The following is a 23,115-nucleotide window of genomic DNA, read 5'->3' as shown; positions in this document are numbered from 1 at the left end:
GTTCTATCCTAGTTATGTCAATTTAATTATACTCAATTCCTCATATATTTTAATTGACACATTTACTCTTTAAGAGTAAAAATTAAGTTTTCATTTTTAAAGTGCCCCAACACCTTGAAAATGCCCTAAAGTGTAAACTTTACCATGGTTAGGTTAACTATCCTTTCAATTAGAGTTGACACTCTCTAAACTCGTCTAGGATGTAGAGAACACACTCTTAGAAACTCAAAATCTATTGGTGCTTCTTGGGTGTGCTAGATACTCACTAAGGATAACTTCTCTAGAAACTTTCCTAATGACTTTCCTAGGCTTCTTTGAAGCCTTAGTCACACTAGTCTCCTCAAAGTCAACTTTAGGGATTGTTTTCCTAGTAACTTTGACTTGACTTCTACACATAGGCCTAGTTTCATAACTATATGAAACTCTATGGTATGAAGGCACATCCTTCTTGGCTTTAGGTTTGTATCCCAAACCCCTCCTACCATTGGATGGTTCTTGCCTATTTTGACCTAGATTTTTGTTCTTCGACCCTTTTTCGCCATTTGTCATTTTTCTAAGGGTTCTCTCTAATTTTCCAAGTTTTGACTTCAAGACTTGATTTTCCTTCTATAAATCCTTAAACTTAGATTTTTTATTTATCTTTTGAGAATTTTTCTTTTTAGGCATATATCTATATTTCTTAGATTTCATGCCTAAATCATTTTCTACCTTCCCATCTTTAGGTAAGGTAGTTCTAGCATGATATGCTACATATTTTTTCTTAATCCTATCATGCTTCCTATTTTCATGATAAATAGCATTAGAATGATATAAATTATTTCTAGTATGCTTTTTTATAATTTCTTAAAGGAATTGTATAATAAATGATACCTTGGGTTTGCTCTTAAGAGCCCCCCTTGAATTGAGCTTCCTCCTTGGCTCTTGATTAGAGTCCTCCCCCTTGGATGTTGATTCTGGTAGTGACCCTTTTGATTGCAAGAGAAACATCTAATATGATCCTTGCCTTTACGCACCAAGGCTTGTGTCTTCTTTAACTTCTCCTTTGCCTTAGGTGCCACTTAAGCCTTCTTCTTGTCCAATTTAGGACACTTACTCTTGTAATATCTTTTTTCCCTACACTCAAAGCAAATAATGTGATTTTTATTGATCTTGTCCAAGTGTGAGTAGACGAACGTTGGGAAGATGGTGCTCACGTTGACTGGATGTCGACTGAAGATGGTGTGGAACCCCGATGAGCTAAGCCTGCAACCACAGAGTCGTTAGTGCTGGACCGGGGAGGGGTTCCCCGGCGATGGCCCTCCGACGCTCAAGTCAACTATCGACGATGAGTAAATGAAGTAGAGAAGAATGGAGCAGCGTAACTGTAGCAACAGTAGTAAAAACATACCTCTGATGAAGCTCTAGGGCTCCTTATATAGAGCTACCGGGGGTGCGTGCATGCTTCCCAATGTGCACACGCTTCTCAAAGCATACCTGGAAAAGACGTGTCAGCAAAGCGTGCCTGACGCCATACCTTAACAGCCAGGGCATATCCCTGATGTGATAGTGGAAGGTTCCACCATACGATCCTTTGCCTGACCATGCCGCCGATCATGCCGCCTGTCGATGACACTGGTCCCTAGGAAGATATTGTCAACTGCTCCCTTTGTCTGTTATTGGCCCGAGCGGGAGAGCCGCTCGGCCAGTCTGCCGTCCCGGTGATGCAACGACCGAGCCGAGTGTCCACTCAGCCCATGAGCTGCTGTCCGACTCCACCCTGTCGAGCAAGGGAGCCCTGCCTGCTGGGTCGAGGTTGCGTCCATTGCTTAGCCAAGTGGGATGGCCGCTCGACCTTTGTCCTTTCCTGCTTTGAGCTTCATGAGCATCGGAAGCTCGGTGCCTGATCGAGCTGTCGGAGTGTCGAGCCGGCTACTCTTCCTGCTGATCGGGAAGGTTGTTCGCCCGATCGGACGCCTGCCCAGGACGTTGACCACTTTGACCTCCGACCGGGCGGGTCCCACCTTACCACCGGATCACGTGCCTCGCCCTCAAGTCTAGTCGAAGAAGTCTACAAGTCTGACTGACTGGACTAGTAGTCTGATGACCGATCGACCGATCGGCGAATAGGTGAGTTGGATCCCGATCGGCCTCTGTAGGACTGATCTTCCTCTTCCGGTTGGCGCCTCAAGCCTTTGTACTTGGATATTTTCCTCATCGCCCCCGGGGGGGCGCGAGCCGGGCGGTCAATGCTGACATCGCCCAAATCTCCTCGAAGTACGTGCAAATCACCTTCATTAAGGCCGAGCACGCACCCACACCCATTAAATACCACCCTGTGGGAGGATGCCACGCGTTGCCGGCGCAGGCACTGCACGTCCGAAGTGACAGCTGCTGATGTGACTTTTGGCTGTTCGAATTTAACGGTCGGATGTGCGCTTCGAGTCTCGTGCCCTAGATCGGACGACCACGGTCGACCACACCCATCTTTATAAAGCCTTAGCGTCGCTATTTCTTTCTCTGTATTCTCTTTATGCTCTTTGACAGTTTGCTTCGACGATTTTGCTTGCTTCCAGTGTTCCAGCGACTCTCGGCTTCCTCCTTCAGCGACCTTTCTCTTTGTAAGCCTTTCGACCCTTCCTAATCTCTCCATTTGTGCGTAGTTTTCATAGCTTTCCTGTTTCCCGTGTTCGCCTGGTTCTTCTCGATCATCTTCTCCGTCAAACCTCCTGCCTTTTCATTTCCCGGCAATGGCGAGCTCCTCGTAGCCGTCCGACCCCACTCCCGGTCTCTGGTACACTACCATGGAGACTCAGTTCGACGCGTGTGACGCCGCGAGTCTCATAAACGTCTACGACATCCAGTCCGACCATGAAATATTTTTAGCCTCCCCGTCCGACCAGCCCAACGACCCACCGGTCGGCACAGTTTGTTTCTACCGAGACTAATTTGTGGTTGACCTTCGGTTTCCCATCCACCCCTTCATAATTGAGGTTTGCAACTACTTTCGTGTCCCACTCACCTAGCTCATCCCCAATTCCTTCCGCATGCTGTGTGGCGTGGTGGTGTTGTTTCGAGTGCACAACATCCCACTAACTGCTCGGGTCTTTCACTATTTTTACTACCTCAAATAGTCCGAGCTGAGCACGTACCTTTTCCAATCCCGGATTGATTTAGTCTTTTTGACAAAATGCCCACCTCCAACAAGCACGAGAAGGAGTACTTCTTCTATTTGAGACTCCCCGAGCGGCCAAGCTTCCGGACCAAATGATAGGTCGGGCTCCCTACTCAACCTGATATGAAGAAGTACAAGACTCAACCTGATTACCTCCATGCTGCTAAGATGTTGGTCGGGCTGAAGTTCGTCATTCACAAGTTATTGCTAGAGGGCGTGATGTACATGTTCGAGCTGAGTCCGATCCGAGTGAAACTCCCGAGCAGCCTAGGTATGACATTTCTTAACCTTCTTCCTTTGAATCTAACTGATTCTATTCTTCTTTTACAGTCGACATCATGATTCTGCTGAAGGCATCTGATCAGCTCGGCCTTTTGTCCGACCTCTAAGTCAGACGCTATGAAAGTTGTCGCCTCTGCTCGGCTCAGATGTATCTGTACTTTTTCCTTTTCTTCATAAATTAAAGTAGGGGGCTTCTCGGTTATGGTGTTTACCTCCATCCGGGGTATCTTCCGGGCGGTCTTGGCCTTAGTCTTGACCACCTCGACATAGCATCTCCGAGCAGCCAGCTGATCCCCCTTTACTTCTGCAACTCAATCTTCTACCGGGAACTTAATCTTCTGGCAGAAGGTTGAGACGACTACTCAGAATTCATTGAGGCTGGACGACCCAAAATGACATTGTAGGCTGAGGGGGCATCTACTACGATGAAGTTGGTGGCCCTTGTCCTCTGGAGTGGTTCCTCCCCGAGCGAGATGGCCATCTTGATCTGGCTGATCGGCAAGACTTCATTGTCGGTGAACTTGTATAGAGGGGTCGTCATTGGCAATAGTTCACCCTTGTCAATTTGGAGCTAGTCGAACGCCTTCTTGAAAATGATATTGGCCGAGCTGCCTGTGTCAACGAATATACGATGAATAGTATAATTGGTGATTACCTCTCGAATAATGAGTGTGTTGTCGTACGACACTTCAACTCCCTCGAGATCACGGGGATCGAAGATGATCTCGGGTCCGCTGGCATGCTCCCGATTGCAACCCACCGCATGGATTTCTAACTGCCGAGCGTGTGATTTCCGGGCTCGGTTGGAATCCCCGCTGGTCGGCCCGCCAGCTATGATGTTGATCTCGCCCCGAGCAGCATTGCTCCTGTTTTCCTCCTCCCGAGCGGACAACCTACTTCGATCATGCCCGGCTCTCGCCGGTTCTGCGCTCCTCCGATGAGGCTGTCTTAGGGATCACCTTGCTTCTTCTCGCCGATCGAAACGGTGATACTCGTGTCACCGGTCCGGAGAGGGGGGTCGACGCCGATAACTCCTAGGCATCGGTTGGGTGACCGGATTGAACCCACGGCAGTCGCGGGTGTTGTGAGATGCAGACTGATGGAATGAGCAGAACAAAAGGGTCCATACCTTCCCCTTGGGTCTCGGCCGTTTTGCGGCAACATGCTGGACAACATGCGATCTTGCTTCTTAGTGTGGGCGTACTCCTTCGACTCGGCGCCCTTGGAGGTTGATGGTTGGATGACGATCGTCGCTCAATTGGTGCCGATGGTTCAGATGGAGCCTCCTTCTGTAACGCCCGCCCCTTTACTACCACTCCTGCCTAGTGAGGGCGGGGTTACTTTCTTACCCTTAGACTTAGTAAATTTAAACATTCATACATACATACAGCGGAAAACATACCAAGCATATGAATATGAAATAACATGGTTTAACTTAAATAGTCATAGTATCCATTTCTAGCACGTGCATAAGAAATCATAATAGACATCACATAACATAACATATTATTCTAAGTTCGTTTCAGTAGGTCATTTTATTTCTTTAGCCAAGTCACCATCACACATCTCTTGCCCCTTCCCGCTGCTCCTCTAGTTTCTCCATTCTTTACCTTTATCTGTGGTACAAGGAAAAGTATCTATAAGCACTCAAGGCTTAGTGAGATCCTTTCCTACTCACAAAAATCAACGTAATCATGCAACATCATCAAATCATACATTAGAGTAATTGATGCTCATCTCATCATGAAATTAAAACATATCATATCATGGCATGAATCTCAATAATAGCATAACGTAAGGTAGACAACATATTATAGCATAAATCTTATCATAATACATGTAACATCATATCCTAGCATGAATCACATCATAACATAAGAAATCATCATATCATGGTATAGTTCATATCATAGCATGGAGGTACTAACATAACATAAGAAAATCATCATATCATGGTATAGATCATATCATAACATAAGTGTACATCATAGCATGAGTAAATCATCGTATCATGGTATAGATCATATCATAACATAAGTGTACATCATAGCATGAGTAAATCATCATATCATGGTATAGATCATATCATAACATAAGTGTACATCATAGCGTGAGTAAATCATCATATCATGGTATAGATCATATCATAACATAAGTGTACATCATAGCATGAGTAAATCATCATATCATGAGCATGGATGCAAGATGTCCTTTAAAACATGAGAAATGTCATGTACAATATGCATTTCAAAACATGATTTATGTCATGGGTGGGATGTCTTAAAACAATATTATATAGTACTTGAAAATAATCTCAACATGAAAGGGGCCCGGCTTAGTACCACATACATACATAATGCGCGCATCCTAAGTAGACCCAAGGTAGCTAGTCTTGAACCTACTAGGAAACTAGGCCCGTAGCTCGACCTAGGGGCACGTAAGGAGCCCACCCTTTACTAGGCCCGTAATTCGACCTAGGGGCGCATGAGGAGCCCACCCTTTTGGTACAAGCCATTCAAAGTAAAATACATACCATATCATATCTCTATCATTTTATAACATAATTATGTCGTTCATAATATATCTTATTCATGTCATTCATAACATATCATATTCATGTCATTCATAGCATATCATAATCATGTCATTCATAGCATATCATGTTCATGTCCTTCATAACATATCGTTGTCATTCGTAACATATCATATTCATGTCATTCATAGGGTATGCATAAATGGGCACATAGCCATGCATACTTGGGCACACAGCCATCATACTTGTCTTGGGCACATAGCCATCATATTTGGGCACATAGCCATTTTTAGATATCATTCTCATGCATGGTTCATAAGCATATTTAAATGAGCAATATGACACCAAAGAAAACATAATCATGCATGGTTCACAAGTTAACTTCTTCTAATTAATGTCATGGCAAGGGAAGTACATATTGAGTCATAACTTAGTCTAAATTCTCAACCCACTAAGGGTGGCCGAAACATGCATAGGCTCACTTAGGTTTCATGAAATCATACAAGCAAATGAACCCACATTCCTTTCCATAACATTTAACATAGGGAACATCATAAGCATATGTGATTTTAGGTTCTATGCTTCCTAGGGTTTTAAACCCACCTTGGCCGAAACATACAAGGTCCCAACTAGGTTACATATAGCATGTAAGCATGTGAATCTAAATAAAATTTTCCATGCATTTATCATAGGCATTCACATGAGCATATTAGGTTAAAGTTCAAGCTTCCTAAGTTCACCAAATGTAAGTGGCCGAATGCCACCAAAGCATGGATTCTAGACATGTGGGTACTCATAAATTTCATAGCATACATGGAGAGGAACATAAACATGTTAGGGTTAAATTTAGGCTTGCCTAAGCCCTACATTTCATGGTGGCCGAATGTTTAACATGTGAAAAACATAACCCTAAGCAACTTGAAAACTCAAGTGCATAATGTTATCTTCATATCTTTTCATAAGGTAAAACATAAGCAAGCTAGATTTGAGGTTGAGCCTCACTAAGGTATTTAAATCCCTACATGGCCGAAACCTTGTGATAGGATCCTCCTAGTTCTAAGTAACATACAAGTTATAAACATCAAGAGAACATTAACAACATATGGTGGAAAACTTCATACTTAATACCTCTTCTAGAATTTACAAGCATGTGAGTACCTTATGAATTTCATAGCATATCATGGGGAGGAACATAAACATGTTAGGGTTGAATTTAGGCTTGTTTAAGCCTTACATTTCATGTTGACCGAAAGTTTATCAAGTAAAAACCTAACCCTAAACAACATGAATCCCAAGTGCTTTATGTCATTTTTCATATCTTTCCATAAAGAGAAACATAAGCAAGTTAGATTTGAGGTTTAACCTCCTTAAGGTATTAAATCCCTTCATGGCCGAAACCTTAAAGTAGGGGTCTACTAGTTCTAAGCAACATACAAGTACAACAGCAAGAAAAACATTCATATAACATCATAGAATAGATCATAGACATGTTAGTTTTTAACTTGAGCTTTCCTAGGTTTTAAAACCTCTTCATGGCCGAACCCTAAGGTAGGGTATTACCTAACCCTAAGTCTTATACAAGCATGAAATATCAAGGTTATATTCATAACATATCATGAGGAAAACTTAAACTTATGAATTTTGGTTTTTAAGCTTCCATAACTTCACAAGCATCATAACCGAAATTTCTAAAGGAGAACTCTAGGTTAAAATTTCATATAAACTCAAACAAAAACCATAGAACCACTTGTACCACAGGTGAGGGGATACTCACATCCTCTTGCTTGGTCTTTTCCTAAGAGAAGGTACCCTTTGTGAAAAGAAAGAAGAGAGCTCCTCCTCCTAGTGCTCCTTTGTGTTTTTCTTGCTTGTGAGAGGTAGATCTTGAGGGTTCCTCCTTGTAGTTTGGTTTTCTTAGGGAGAAAACCTTAGTTAGATTTTTGGGAAAGAAAAGAGGGGGCTCTAGGTCACGGCAAGGTGAGGGAAGGGAAGAAAAAATGAAGTCTCTTCTTGATTTTTCCCTTTATGCTAGGTGGAAGTAAGAAGCAAAAAGAGGCTTTGCTTTCCCCTCTTCTTAACTCATCTTTTAGTCTCTTAATGATGAAGAAATGTCTTCATTCATCCCCCTACTTCCTCTCCTCTCCTTCTCTCTTGTTATCCACGAAAATGAAAAGAAGAAGAAGAAGACAATTTATCTTTTTCTTGCTTTCTTCTCTTAATCATGGTCTTACTTTTATCTACAATATCCATTCTCTATTTAACAATAACTCATGATGGTCTAGTGGTAATTCTATAATTCTTAGCTTAAGAAGGTTCAAGGTTCAATCCTTGACTAATTCTTTATATATATATATATATATATATATATATATATATATATATATATATATATATATATATATATATATATATATATATATATATATATATATATATATATATTTTCTATCTTATTTTCTTTTATTCTAAAAGAAATCTTCACCTACTTAGCTTAAGAAATTCGTGGGTGTTACACCTTCCTCCTGGTTGTCTGGGCTTCCTCCACGTTTATGTATTCATTGACCTTCTTCAACATGTGGTCGTAGTCGCGGGGCGGCTTTCGGATGAGCAATCGGAAGAAGTCTCCGTCCACGAGTCCTTGCGTGAACGCATTCATCATGGTCTCAGACGAGACCGAGGGGATATCCATTGCCACCTGGTTGAAGCACTGGATGTAGGCTCGGAGGGTCTCCCTTTAGCCCTGTTTCATGGAGAATAGGCTAACGCTTGTTTTCTGATAACGTCTGTTGCTCGTGAAGCGATGAAGAAATATCGTTCGGAAGTCTTTAAAGCTTATGATTGACCTGTCCGACAGTCTTCAAAATCACCGTTGCGCCGAGCTGGAAAGAGTGGTGAGGAACACTCGTCACTTGAATCCATCTGTGTATTGATGAAGAGTAGCGGCTGTTGGGGTTGCAAGGTTGCAAACATAGTCCCATATTGGAACACATGGGAAAGATCATGGGTTTATAAGAGAAAAGATATCTCCATTGGCATAAGGCCTTTTGGGGAGAGCCCAAGAGCAAAACCATGAGGGCTTAGGCCCAAAGTGGACAATATCATGCAATTGTGGAGATATCTAAATTCTTTTCGATCCTACAATTGGTATCAGAGCCCGGATTGCCATAAGGTTTAACCGTCGACTGTGCACAAGAGCTATGGTCTGATTGAGCCATGTTGGTACAATATTAACCTCGAACAAAGAAAGTGGGGGCTCCTATGTTTGGATCAAGAGGACCAGACACCAGGCAGGAAGTCCTAATTGCGACTAGGCAAGGAAGTCTTAGTAGGTCGGGTGGACCGAGGGGTAGGAAGACCTGGTAGGTCGAGGATCGGACATGAGAAGCCTATGGTCCTTTGTTTGAGGGGAGGGGGGATTGTTGGGGTTGCAAGGTTACAAACATAGTCCCATATTGGAAACACATGGGAAAGATCATGGGTTTATAAGAGAAAAGATATCTCCATTGGCATGATGCCTTTTGGGGAGAGCCCAAGAGCAAAACTATGAGGGCTTAGGCCCAAAGTGGACAATATCATGAAATTGTGGAGATATCTAAATTCTTTTCGATCCTACAGCGGCGTTATCAAATTTACCGAGGTGGTCGTCTAGGTCGGTCGACCCGTTATACTCCCCGATCGCCAAGGGTGCGTAGTGCCTCGGCAGCAGATCCTGCAGAATGGCTTCAAAGAACTATTGGTTGATCCGCTCGGGCGACGAATCAGCTCGGGGTGCTTTACCTTTTCTTGCGTCCCTCATGGGAGTCTCGTCTGAAGAAGAGCCCTTGTCTTGATTGGCCTGAGCAATCTTTGAGGTTGTCTGAAATAACACCCGGTGAAATGGAATGGGCGCTGGTGGAACCTCTCCTGGAGTTTTGGTCGGCATTTTATTCTGTCCCCATATGGAGAGTTGCTCCGGCCGGTTCTCATGCGCCACTCGGCCTCCTGAGGCCGACGTCGCTTGCTACGCCAGTCGATCGGCTAGTGCCTTTTGCTCCTGCTGTTCAACTATCTTTGCCGCTCGCACTTGAATGAGCGCATCGAGCTCCTCTGGAGTGAGCGTCACGGTGTGGAGACGTCCAGCTTCTTCCATCTCCTCAACTCGGATTCAGGTGCGTTCCCATAGATGTCGCCAAATTTGATCCTGTCCGAGTGTGAGTAGACTGGCGCTGGGAAGATGGTGCTCACGTTGACTGGATGTCGACTGAAGATGGCGTGGACCCCCGATGAGCTAAGCCTACAACCACAGAGTCGTTAGTGCTGGGCCGGGGAGGGGTTCCCCGACGATGACCCTCCGACGCTCAAGTCAGCTACCAGCGACGAGTAAATGAAGTAGAGAAGAAAGGAGCAGCGTAACTGTAGCAACAGTAGTAAAAACATACCTCTGATGAAGCTCTATAGCTCCTTATATAGAGCTACCGGGGGGCGCGTGCATGCTTTCCAAGACGCGCACGCTTCTCAAAGCATACCTAGAAAAGACGTGTCAGAAAAGCGTGCCTGACGCCATACCTTAACAGCACGGGTATATTCCTGATGTGACAGTGGAAGATTCCATTGTATGATCCTCTGCCTAGCCATGTTGCCGATCATGCTGCCTGTCGACGACACTGGTCCCTAGGAAGATATTGTCAACTGCTCCCTTTGTCTATTATTGGGCCGAGCGGGAGAGCCGCTCAGCCAGTTTGTCGTCCGGGTGATGCAACGACCGAGCCGAGCGTCCACTCGACCCATGAGCTGTTGTCCGGCTCCACCCTATCGAGCGAGGGAGCCCCACCTGCCGGGTCGAGGTTGCGTCCATTGCTTAGCCGAGCGGGACGACCGCTCGGCCTTCATCCTTTCCTGCTTTAAGCTTCATGAGCGTTGGAAGCTCGGTGCCTTACCGAGTTGTCGGAGTGTCGGGCCGACTACTCTCCCTGCTGATCGGGAAGGTAGTTCGCTAGATCGGACGCCTGCCCAGGACGTTGACCACTTTGACCTCCGGCCAGGCGGGCCCCACCTTACCACCAGATCATTTATTATTACAATTTGAAAATTTTATACCTTCACATGTAGGGATGATACTTTCTTCATTCGATCAGGATGTAGAGGCTTCTTCTTGATCAGACATTGATGATCTACACTCCCCCTCAATCCTTGAGGTGGATGTCTCTTCATCTTCATCCTCGGATGGAGCATCTCTCAACATCCTAATCCTCGTGTAGATGAAACAAAGAGGTTCTCTCTTTACTTTTGTCGTTGCTCTCAATTGAGGATGGATCTTCATGGAGATTCACCAATTTTCTCTATAGCTCCTTGACATCTTTATAATCTTCAATTTGGCTCAAAATCTTGTTTGGCAATAAATTGACTAATAATTTGGTCACTTTATCATTGACCTCGCATCTTTAGATTTGTTTCTCGCTCCATTTGTTCTTCTTGAGAATCTTTCCTTTGTTATCTGTTGGAGTTTGAAACCCCTCCATTAGAGCAAACCATTGCTCTATCTCCATCATCATGAAATTTTTTATCCTTGATTTCTAAAGACCGAAGCTTGTTGACACGAATGATGGAGGTACTCTAGTATCATATCTAAGTCCATCTCAAAAATTCATCTTAAAGTTGAGCTCCCTTAATGATAATCTTTGACTTATTGGCTTCAATTTCTTCTTCTTCCTCTAGCTTGTTGCCCTTTCCGGTGGTGAGTCCAGTGAAGAGAGACCTCACTCTAATACCCTTGTTGGGACCAAGGAAAGCTAGAGGGGGTGAATAGTTTCTCTCTCTTCGACGAAGATGATTTGCAGAATACTTGAAGCGAAGAACTCTCCAATACTAATACAGGGATTTACTTGGTATTCACCCCCTTAAGGTGACTAATCCAAGGATCTGCTCACATGTACAATATGAAAGAGCTCCTTCTTGGAAATAATCCGAAGTTGGAGAAGTCTCGTACAAGCTCACACATGAAGAAATACAAGAAAAAGAGGATGAGAAGCTAATATAAATGAAATCTTACAAGATTACAATAATGAAACCCTAGTTTGCTCTCTTCTTGCTTGAAACCACCTCTTGATCAACTTGGAAATGCACTAGCACTTCACTCTAAGTCTCCAAAAATTTATCATGTGTGGTTGAGAGACTATGAGCGAGAGTTGCTTCGAAAAAGTCCACGAAAACTCTTTTCTAGGGTTCTTCGACATCTCACAATCGATTCAGCTTTTCCTTAATCAACTACCACATCATCCAACTGCCCAACACCTGTAGAATGACTCCTTTTTTGAACCCTAATCGATTGGCGAGTCATCCCAATCGATTCAGAGAGCCTTAATTGATTACCAATCGATTCCATAACTCTCTGTTCACTCACAAAAAGGCCTTAATTGATTCCCTCTCCTTGCGACAAAAACACTTCCTAATCGATTGACCCAATCGATTAGCAATGGTTGAATTAATTGGGTCAATCGATTCAACCTTGTTTTTTATGAATTCCTCTTCGCAAGTCTCTAGCCCTAATCAATTGGTTCAATTGATTAGTCTCTGCCCAATTGATTGACCAATTAATTCAGGCCATTTCTGTATTTTCGCAAGAACCTCCTAATTGATTAGCTTAGGGTCAATTGATTGTCCTAATCGATTGTCCAATCCTAACTTGTTTAATCCAAGTCTAGGATTCCCTTGCCCAACATTAGGTTAACTGTGACCTGTTAAAATTTCTCTATCAAGTGTCTGGTCAATCCTTTGATCCACTTAAATTTTTTCCTCGTGCCAAGTGTCCGGTCTATTGGGAGACTCCGAGAGCTATAGGGGGAGAGGTGATGAATAGCTTGTCTCCCTTCGTTGATGATGATTTGCAGCGAAAAACACAAAGCGAAGCTCCACCAATGCTAACACCTGGGATTTACTTGATATCCATCTCAACGAGGTGACTAATCCAAGGATCCAACCCTCTCTCACACATGACCTATCAAATACACTCCTTAAAAATACTCCAGAGGTGGAGAAATCTCGTACAAGACTCCAATACAACAAGAAAAAAAGAGAAGCTAATACAAATGAAATCTTACAAGATTTATACCAATGAAATCCTAGGTTGCTTCTTTTTGCTTGTCCACCTCTTGATCAACTTGGAAATGCAACAACACTTCCCTCTAAGTCTTCAAGAACTCTGATGGTGAGTGTTGGAGAGAAATCTATGAGAATCGGTGAGAAGAAGAGCTTCTTCATTTGAATCTTTTATCACTTTTTATCCCGCATTCTGCAACAGTTATATTCTAATCGATCACCTGATCGATTGAAGCAACTGGATCGATCAGCTGATTAGTCCAAAATGTCACTATGCTCTCGTGGAAACCCCCGGAATCGATTGGACTCCCTTCCAATCGATCCAACACAACACATACTGTGCTTAGCCAAAACCTAATGCTAATCGATCAACTGATCAATTAGAGTAGTCCAATCGATCAGCTGATCAATTGGGTAGTGCTCTGTGAGAAATCACAATGCTCCCAATCGATTAACTGATCGATTGGATTCTGGCTGAATCAATCAACTAATCGATTCACCATGCCTCTTCACGATGACTCTCCACCCTAACTTACTTAACTCAAGTCCAGGGTTCCCAATCCCAATATCTAGTCAACCGTCACCTGTTGGGACTCTCTCATGTCTAGCATCTAGTCAACATTGACCTGCCGGGACTTCATGACCAAGTGTCTGGTCAATCTTTTAGCCTACTTAAACTTTTCTCCCCGTGCCAAGTGTCTGGTCAACCTTGACCCACTTGGACTCACCATCTTGTATCATGTGTCTGGTCCTCCATGACCCACTTGAACTTTCAAACACCAGATGTCTAGTTAGCCTTACCCTATTTGGATTTGCACATACTTGGCTTCACGCACCAAGGTTTTTTTACCATCTGGCTTCACTCACTAGGATGTTTCTCATTGTCTAGTTTCACTCACTAGGACTTTCTTACTGCTTGGTTTTACTCACCAAGACTTTCTAGCCACTTGTTTTCACTTATCAGGACTTTCCAATCTACATGGCTTCACTCACCAGAACTTCCACACCAAGTGTTCGATCAATATTGATCCACTTGGATTTTCTTCTTCTAACTTTTCTATCGATCTTGCCCTTACCTAACCTCTAGTTAGGATTTCTCAGTCAAGTATCCGGTCAACCTTGACTTACTTGACTCTTCTAGTCAACCTTTGACCGTCAATATTCTATATGGATAATTTGCACTTGTAATCTTCATACATTGTCAAACATTAAAACTCAAACATTAAGACTCAATCTTGAATCAACTCAAGCTTAAGTCAACTCAAGCTTAGTCAACCTTGACTTAGGGAAAATTGCACCAACATAGTCAATCATGACTAACTTGGACTTCCAAACACCAGGTATTCTGTCAACCTTTGGCCCACCTAGACTTTTCTTCTCATGCCATGTGTCCGATTCTCCATGACCCACTTGGACTTCTAAACACCAAGTATCTGATCAACTTTTAACCCATCTGAATTTTTCAATGTATGGCTTCACTCACTAGGGCATTTTACCACCTACCTTCACTCACTAGGATTTCCTCACTATCTAGCTTCACTTACTAAGACTTTCCAGCTGTCTGACTTCACTCACTAAGATTATCCAACTGTCTGACTTCACTCACCCAGACTTTTTAATTGCTTGGTTTTACTCACCAGGACTTTTCATCTGTCTGACTTCACTCACTAAAACTTTCCTCACTATCAGACTTCACTCATCGAGACTTCTCACACCAAGTGTTCGATCAACATTGACCCACTTGGTTTTTCTTCTTTTGCCAACCATCCTGCTGATCTTGGTCTTGCCCTTGCCTAAACTCCAATTAGGACTTTTATAGTCAAGTATCCAGTCAATATTGACCTATTTGACTACTCTCTCATATCAAATTGGTCAACCTTGGACCAATGGTGAATTGCACCAATAATCTACCAATGGACAATTGTACCTACAATCTCCATATATTGTCAAACATCAAAACTCAAGCTTGAGTCAAACTAGTCAACTTTAACCTAGGGACAATTGCACCAACACTACAATGATGCAGTAACTGCTACAACTGTACAATAACTGCTACAGCGATATAGTATCTACTACAACGGTGCAGTAGCTACTACAATGGTGCAGTAACTGTCACAATGCAATAGCTACACAATAACTACTACACATTGCAACAGCTATAGTAGTTGCTACAATGTGTAGCAGTTATTGTGTAGTAGTTGTTACAATATTGTAGCAGCTACATTATCTTTAAAAATCAGTACTATAGTGATTGTTGCATGTAATCCTAGGAGAGAGAAATGAGAATTTTATTTTAATTTAATAAGAAAAAGAGAAAAGTTATTTATTTTAATTTAAGAAGAAAGAGAGATAAATTGTTACATACAAATGAGAGAGGGATTAAAAAAATGAGTTTTAGATGTGTTAGATAGCCCACATCGAATTTCGCTCATGATCGCGTAGGAGGCATCAATGTATATGCCTATATCATGTCAAAGAACAACATAATTATAGTATTAATTTTTAAAATATAGTATCATAATGATATTTATTTATAGATTTATGTGGCATCCTAATTTTGAAATGTATACCTTGTTCTTTAAATGTAGTACCATGATTGATGAGAGAGGTAAAATAAAAAATAATGAGGTGTTGTTATTTGAATACAACACTATAATGATAGATGAGAGAGATAAAATTAAAAATAAACGTGTTAAGAAATTTAAATGTGGGTTTTTTTTTTAAAAAAAAATTAGCAACACTATAAAAATAAATAGCTTTACTGATGAAATTTACCAACAAAATTTGTTCTATCGGTAAATGTGAAGATTACCGTCAGAAATACTTATTTCCGTCGGCCAGAAAATTTTTTATGGAACCTACCGATGGAAATGTAATTTTGTCGGTAAAATGGAATTGATTACCGATAGAAATGGATTTCCATCGGTAAATTCGCTAAATTAGGGCTAATGGCATGCTGACCCTTTTTTTCACGTGAGGCTTCAATTTGCTCCTCCTCCTCCCCATCGGTACGATCGCTCCCTCTCCCTCTTCCCTTTTTTCCAGCCGCTAGCAAGCTTCCCTCTCCCTCTTCCTTTTTTGGCCGCTAGCACGCGGCTGGCTGGTGGTTGTGTAAGCCACCAGCATGCGACCGACGACTATGCCGACCACCAACACAGGGTTATTGACTGTGTCGGTCGCCACGAGCTGATGGTTGTTGTGCAGGCTGCCAACGCTTAGTTTGTGGCTGTGCCGACTGCTAGCACACTACTGGTGGTTGTGCCAGCTATTGGCTGCCACCTGTTGGCAGCGTGGCCGATCACCAATCACCACATGTTGGCTAGCAGCTGGTCGTATGCCCGGTTGCTAGCTCGCGGCTGAGAACTTGTACGAACCTCAAGCTTTGGCTAAATTTGTAACTAATTTAGGTTAAATTTTTTGTTGTGATTGTTTTTGTTTAATTTTAGCTATTTTTATTTTTTATTTTACAATATACTATATTTGCTGCTTTTTTCGATTAGACTACTATCTTTAGGTATACTTTCTTAAATAGTAGATATATACTATATTAAATAGTTGACATCTTGATGGTGATTTGTAAGTTAATAGGACATATATATTTTATGGTGATTGTTATGCTTTATGGTGTTTGTTATACTTATGTAAATTTATACTTTAGACAGTTAACATCTTGATTCTAATAATGCAAGTATTAACATATTAAGTTATTAAGTTACATAGTTCTCGGCATATTAACCAATTTGGTGATGCACATGCTTGTGTAAGGGATGTAACTAAGTGCGAGCACCCTAGGGCAAGTGTTCTATTGTTTCAAATTGATAAGAATATTTAGTATCAATTGAAAGAACTAAAGTTTCCTTAATTCCTATTTTATGTTTGATTGTTTTATTTATGCTTAAATTAAATTTTACAAGTTTAATAGTGTTTCAAATTATATTCTCATTAGGTAACAATGTATATGGACAAAGCTTGGATGCTCAATTGACTAGAAAATGGATTTATTATAGATGATTTTATTGCTGAAGTTGAAGAGTTTATGAATTTTGCTAAAAGTCATCCAGAATGTATGAATTGTGTCAAGTTACAATGTTCGTATAATAATTCAAAATGTAGAAATAGAGCATTCTGTGATAAGGATACCGTGAAAGTACATATATATAGAAATGGTTTTGTGCAAAATTACTACAATTGATACTGTCACGGATAACCTTATTTGTATGAACTAATTGAGTCTTTTAGTGGTTCGTTATCTGGCACAACTGTTACTTCGCCTGAATCATCAACTAATGATATTGTAATACAATCAATGATTCACGATGTAATGAATGTTGTAGTTGATTATTCCAATATAGATGAAATACCAACATCCGAATATCAACAACTAAATAAAATATTAAAGGCTAGTGAAAGAGAAGTGTGGGAAGACATTTCCTCTAATCATTCCCAATTATCAGATACTGTAAGGTTATTGAATATGAAAGTAGAACATCATTTTTTAAAAAGATGTTACAATGACATATGTTAATTGATGTCAGAGTTGCTTCCTGTTGATAACATAATGACTGATAATTTTTACAGTACAAAGAAATTGGTTAAAGGTTTAAGTTTGTCTATAGGAAAGATTGATTATTGTATAAACAACTGCATGATAGTTTAGAATGAAGACAGTGATCTGAGTAAATGTAAAATCTGTACACACCCTCGTTATAAGCATGATACTCGCATACCAAGGAAAAAGAAGAAAAAAATTGCTTGGAAAGTGATGTATTATTTTCCATTAGCTGATAGACTTCAACGCTTGTATGCATCTGTTACTATAGCTTGCCACATGATGTGACATAATGAGCATGAGCATAAAGGAGGTATAATGCGTCATCCTTGTGATTTTACTACATGAAAACATCTTAATGTTGTATTTCCCTCTTTTGTAATGGAACCACATAATGTGAGATTAGGACTTTCCACAGATGGAGTTCAGCCATTTGGTCAGTCAGGTCAGCAATATTCATCTTGGTCAATTATATTAACACTGTATAATTTACTGCTGTGGATGTGCATGAAAGATGAATTTATATTCCTTATAGTGCTTATTCCTGGTCCAACCAATCCCAAAGAGAAGACAGATATTTTCTTGCAACATCTGATTACCGAGTTGAATGAATTATGGAATGTAGGGTCGGTGACTTATGATATTGCAAGTAAAACTAATTTTAGATTGCATAATATATTATTATAGATGATCAGTGATTTTTCAGCATACTCAATGTTGTTGGGATAGAGCATGGTTGGTAAATTAGCATGCCCACACTACATGATAGAGTCTGATGATCACCCTTTCAGGCGAAATAAGAAAAATTTTCTAAAAAATATTATAGTCAGAAAACCTCCTCCAGTACATGATTCAAGTGAACAAATAATTGAACAAATAGACAGTTATGGATTTCTACCAGTATCTCAATCTGGTTCTGATGAGATAAATACATATATTGTTAGGATGTGCAAGTGTGGTTGGAAGAAAAGGAGTATTTTTTGGGAGTTATCATATTGGAAATATATATTTATTCGACATAATTTAGATATCATGCATGTTGGAAAAAAAATCTTCAATAATATCTTTAATATTGTGATGAACATGCCTAGAAGAACTAAAAATACTGCAAAATCATGTGAGGATTAAAAGAACTAGTCAATAGACCAGAGTTGCATCAGGATAAAACAACCAATAGATTTCTAAAGGCTCGTTATACATTGGACAAAGATGGTAAGTAAGCTTTATGTAATTGGTTGAAAGAAATCAAATTTTCAGATGGGTATACCTCATATATGGCTCGATGCATGGATATGAATAAATTAAAGATGTTTGGAATGAAAAGCCATGACTGTCATGTAGTCATGTAAAGACTTATTCCAGTAGCTTTCTATGACTTATTTCTTCAAAATATTTGACAAACACTCATTGAATTGAGTCTATTTTTAGAGATTTGACAGCGAGGTGTATTATGATGGATGATATGCTTCAGCTAGAAACAGACATTTCTCTCATATTATGTAAGCTAGAGCGTATATTTTCACCTAGATTTTTTATTCAATGGAACATCTACCAATATATTTACCATATGAGGTATAAATAACAAGTCCTATGCAGTATAAATGGATGTATCCATTCAAATAGTTTTTGATAAAATTAAAGAATAATATTCGTAACAAAGTAAGAGTTGAGAGGTCAATATGTAATGCTTATCTGGTTGAAGAAACATCTTCTTTCTGCTCCTATTATTTTGCTGATAGTGTGCAAACAAGACATTGCAAGTGTCATAGAAATTCTGATGATGCTCCTCAGCCGATAGACCTATCGATGCTTTTTATTTTTAAGTTTCCTGATAAGTCAATGGGTGTATCGCTTTATAGATAGTTAACCGAAGAAGAAAACCATGCTGTAAAAAAATACATACTCTTAAACTGTGAAGATGTCAAATCATAGATAAAGTAAGTTAACTTCTCTAATCAAACATTTATCCTCCATTTAATTATTTTGCTTAATATCCCAATTTTTATATAATTACCTTCTTTTTCAGTTTGTACGAACTACAACTATATCTACAAAATTCATCAATTAGTGTAAGTGAGGTATCTGCAAAGTTAGAGACTGAATTTGCATTATGATTTCAAATATATGTAAATTAGAGAATTTGTGAAATTTTTTAGTTCATGTCTATTAAGAAGTGTCCTAATTTATATCGTAACTATTTTTATATGTGAAAGACCGTAGAATATCAAATGTGCAAGATGATAGGATAATGAATATTGCATCAAGACCCCTCCGTAAAATAAAGGTTTACTCTTGTTACTATATTAATGGCCTTAAATTCTATGTGTCACAACGAGATTTATGAAGATTAATCTATAATTTTGGTATTTGCATCAAAGGATCTATGAACAACAATAACATTGAGTTTGATTACTATGGCAGACTTGACGAAATCATAGAGAGCGAATATCCTACATTACCTATAAAGAGGTGTGTGTTATTCAAATATTCATGGCATGCTCCTACCCCAAGAATAGGTACTAGAATACATTCAAATTATAATTTAGTTAAGGTTAATCAAATAAAAGATTCAATAAATTTGAACTTTTCATTTTCAGGGTATAAGCGGGTCAAGTTTTCTTTGTAGGGTATTCAAGATAGAAAACTTGACCCACTTGTATCCCAAAAATAAAAGGCTCAAACTTGTTGAATCTTTTGTATTAACCTCAACTAAATTATAATTTAGATGTATTCTAGTACCTATTCTTGGGGTCGGATCATACCATGAACACTTGAACAACCCACACACCTCTTTATTAGTAATACAGGATATTCAATCTCTATGATTTCTTCAAGTTTACCATAATATGAGCAGAAAGAAGATGCTTCTTCAACCAGATAAGCATTACATATTGACCCCTCAACTCTTGCTTTGTTACGAACATTATTTTTTAATTTCCTCAAAAACTGTTCGAATGGATACATCCATCTGTACTGCACATGACCTACTATTTGTGTCTCGTATGGTAAATGCATTGGTAGATGCTCTATTGAATAAAAAAAATCAGGTGGAAATATGCGCTCCAACTTACATAATATAAGAGGAATGTCTGTTTCTAGCCGAAGCATATCATTCATCATAATACATCTCGCTATCAAATCTCTAAAAAATAGACTTAATTCAGTGAGTGTTTGCCAAACATGTTGAGGAAATAAGTCATGGAAAGCTACTGGAATAAGTCTTTACATAAATACATGACAATCATGACTTTTCATTCCGAACATCTTTAATCTATTCATATCCATGCATCGAGCCATATTTGAGGCATACTCATCTGGAAATTTGATTTCTTTCAACCAATTGCATAAAGCTTGCTTACCATCTTTGTCTAATGTATAACAAGCTTTTGGAAATCTATTGGTTGTTTCATCCAGATACAACTCTAGTCTATTAACTAGTTCCTTTAATTCTTCATGTAATTTTACAGTGTCTTTAGTTCTTCCAGGCACGTTCATCACAGTGTTGAAAATATTATTGAAGAAATTTTTCTCAATATGCATGACATCCAAATTATGTCGAATAAGTAGATATTTCCAATACAATAACTCCCAAAAAATACTCTTTTTCTTCCAACCACACTTGCACATCCTAACAATGTATTTATTTAACTCATCGGAACCAGGTTGAGATACTGGTAGAAATCCATAACTATCTATTTGCTCAATGATTTCTTCACCTGAAACATGGACTGGAGAAGCTTTTCTGACTACAATATTTTTTAAAAAGAATTTCTTATTTCACCTAAAAGAGTGATCAAGTGGTAAAAATTTACGGTGATTATCAAACCAAGATACTTTTCCATTGCAAGGTAATGAAAATGCATCAGAATCTATCATACAGTGTGGACAAGCTAATTTACCAGTCGTGCTCCGTCCCGACAACATTGAGATTGCTAGAAAATCACTGATCGTCCATAATAATATAGTATGCAATCTAAAATTAATTTTACTTGCAACATCATAAGTCACTGACCCTACATTCCATAATTCATTCAACTCGGCAATCAGATATTGCAAGAAAACATCTATCTTCTCTTTTGGATTTGTTGGACCAGGAATAAGTACTGTAAGGAACATAAATTCATCCTTCATACACATCTATGACAGTAAATTGTACGGTGTTAATATAACTGGCCACGATGATATTGTTGCCCTGACTGACCAAGTGGCTGAAATCCATCTGCGGAAAGTCTTAATCTCACATTACGTGGTTCCATTGCAAACGAGGGAAATAAAACATTAAGATGTTTCCATGCAGGGGAATCACAAGGATGACACATCACCGTTCCATCGTGCTCATGTTCATGATGCCACATCATATGGCAAGCTGTAGCAGCAGATGCATACAAACGTTGAAGTCTAGCGGTTAACAGAAAATAATACATCAATTTCCAAGGAATTTTTTTCTTCTTCTGCCCTGGTATACGAGTACCATGCTTATAACGAGGGTGTATACAGATTTTGCATTCACGTAGATCATTATCTTTGTCACGCCCAGGAGGAGTCTCTGTCCGAAGAAATTTCGGCAGCATCTCCCCTGTACGGCGGACAATCTGAAACTTTTCTACAAGCACTATATACCTCAGCCACATGCGGCTGGTATAATACAATAAAAGAAAACAAACACCACGCAGTTAATAATAAAGCAGCCCACTCGGCTGTACCAAAAACCAAAACACAAAACTGCTAGCCGGCTAGGCTTACACAACCAATAACAAATACAAAACATCACATAACAACATCAACTCTCCAAAAATAAAACCAGAGTACCGAGCTAAACAAACTGATACATAAAAACAAGCAAAACATACGTGAAACCGATAAGTCCTTTGATGTGACGTGGGGACCAGCAGACAGGATGCTCCAAGCGACACCATAAATAACATGTACTGAAAATATAGAGTCCACGGGGTGAGTTCAACAACTCATGAATACCAATAGACATGCCTAGTAAGATATATCTAATAGCAATAAACATGGAATACTTCCTAATCATATATCTAGGAAAGATGCAAAGCGAAAGGTAACTAAGCAGTCTCACGGTATAAACAAAAGGGTCATCAAACCGAGAGTGCTCTAAAATCTGTATGCATGTCAAACATATGCATCCAACCAAATGCAGCAAAATGCAGGAAACACAATCACAAGAAATAAATGCATCAATGCATATGATGTCGATGATGGGTCACTGACGCCAGCCAGCCATCTCACACACAAATGGCGAGACCGAGTGGGTAGGGCTGTGACAACCGTGCACTCTGTCGTCACTGCTCCTGATGAGTGACCGAGTGGATGGGATGCTGTCGGAGTACTCCTGTCCTGTGACCCCAAATCATAAATAGGGGAGCTTAATGCTCTCAACTCCCGGTACACGATGACGGGGAGGAATCCCTGCCGGCTAACACGTTGTGTCACACTACCCATGAGCGGACTAACGTAGCCAAACAAAGTCCCTGCTGCAACACACACTGCCTGAATCGACCACTA

This window comes from Zingiber officinale, chromosome 2A (genome assembly GCF_018446385.1).
Source record: "Zingiber officinale cultivar Zhangliang chromosome 2A, Zo_v1.1, whole genome shotgun sequence".
In the NCBI taxonomy this organism is placed as follows: Eukaryota; Viridiplantae; Streptophyta; class Magnoliopsida; order Zingiberales; family Zingiberaceae; genus Zingiber; species Zingiber officinale.
The sequence above is the reverse complement of the archived record's forward strand: the minus strand, read 5'-3'. Positions refer to the sequence as shown.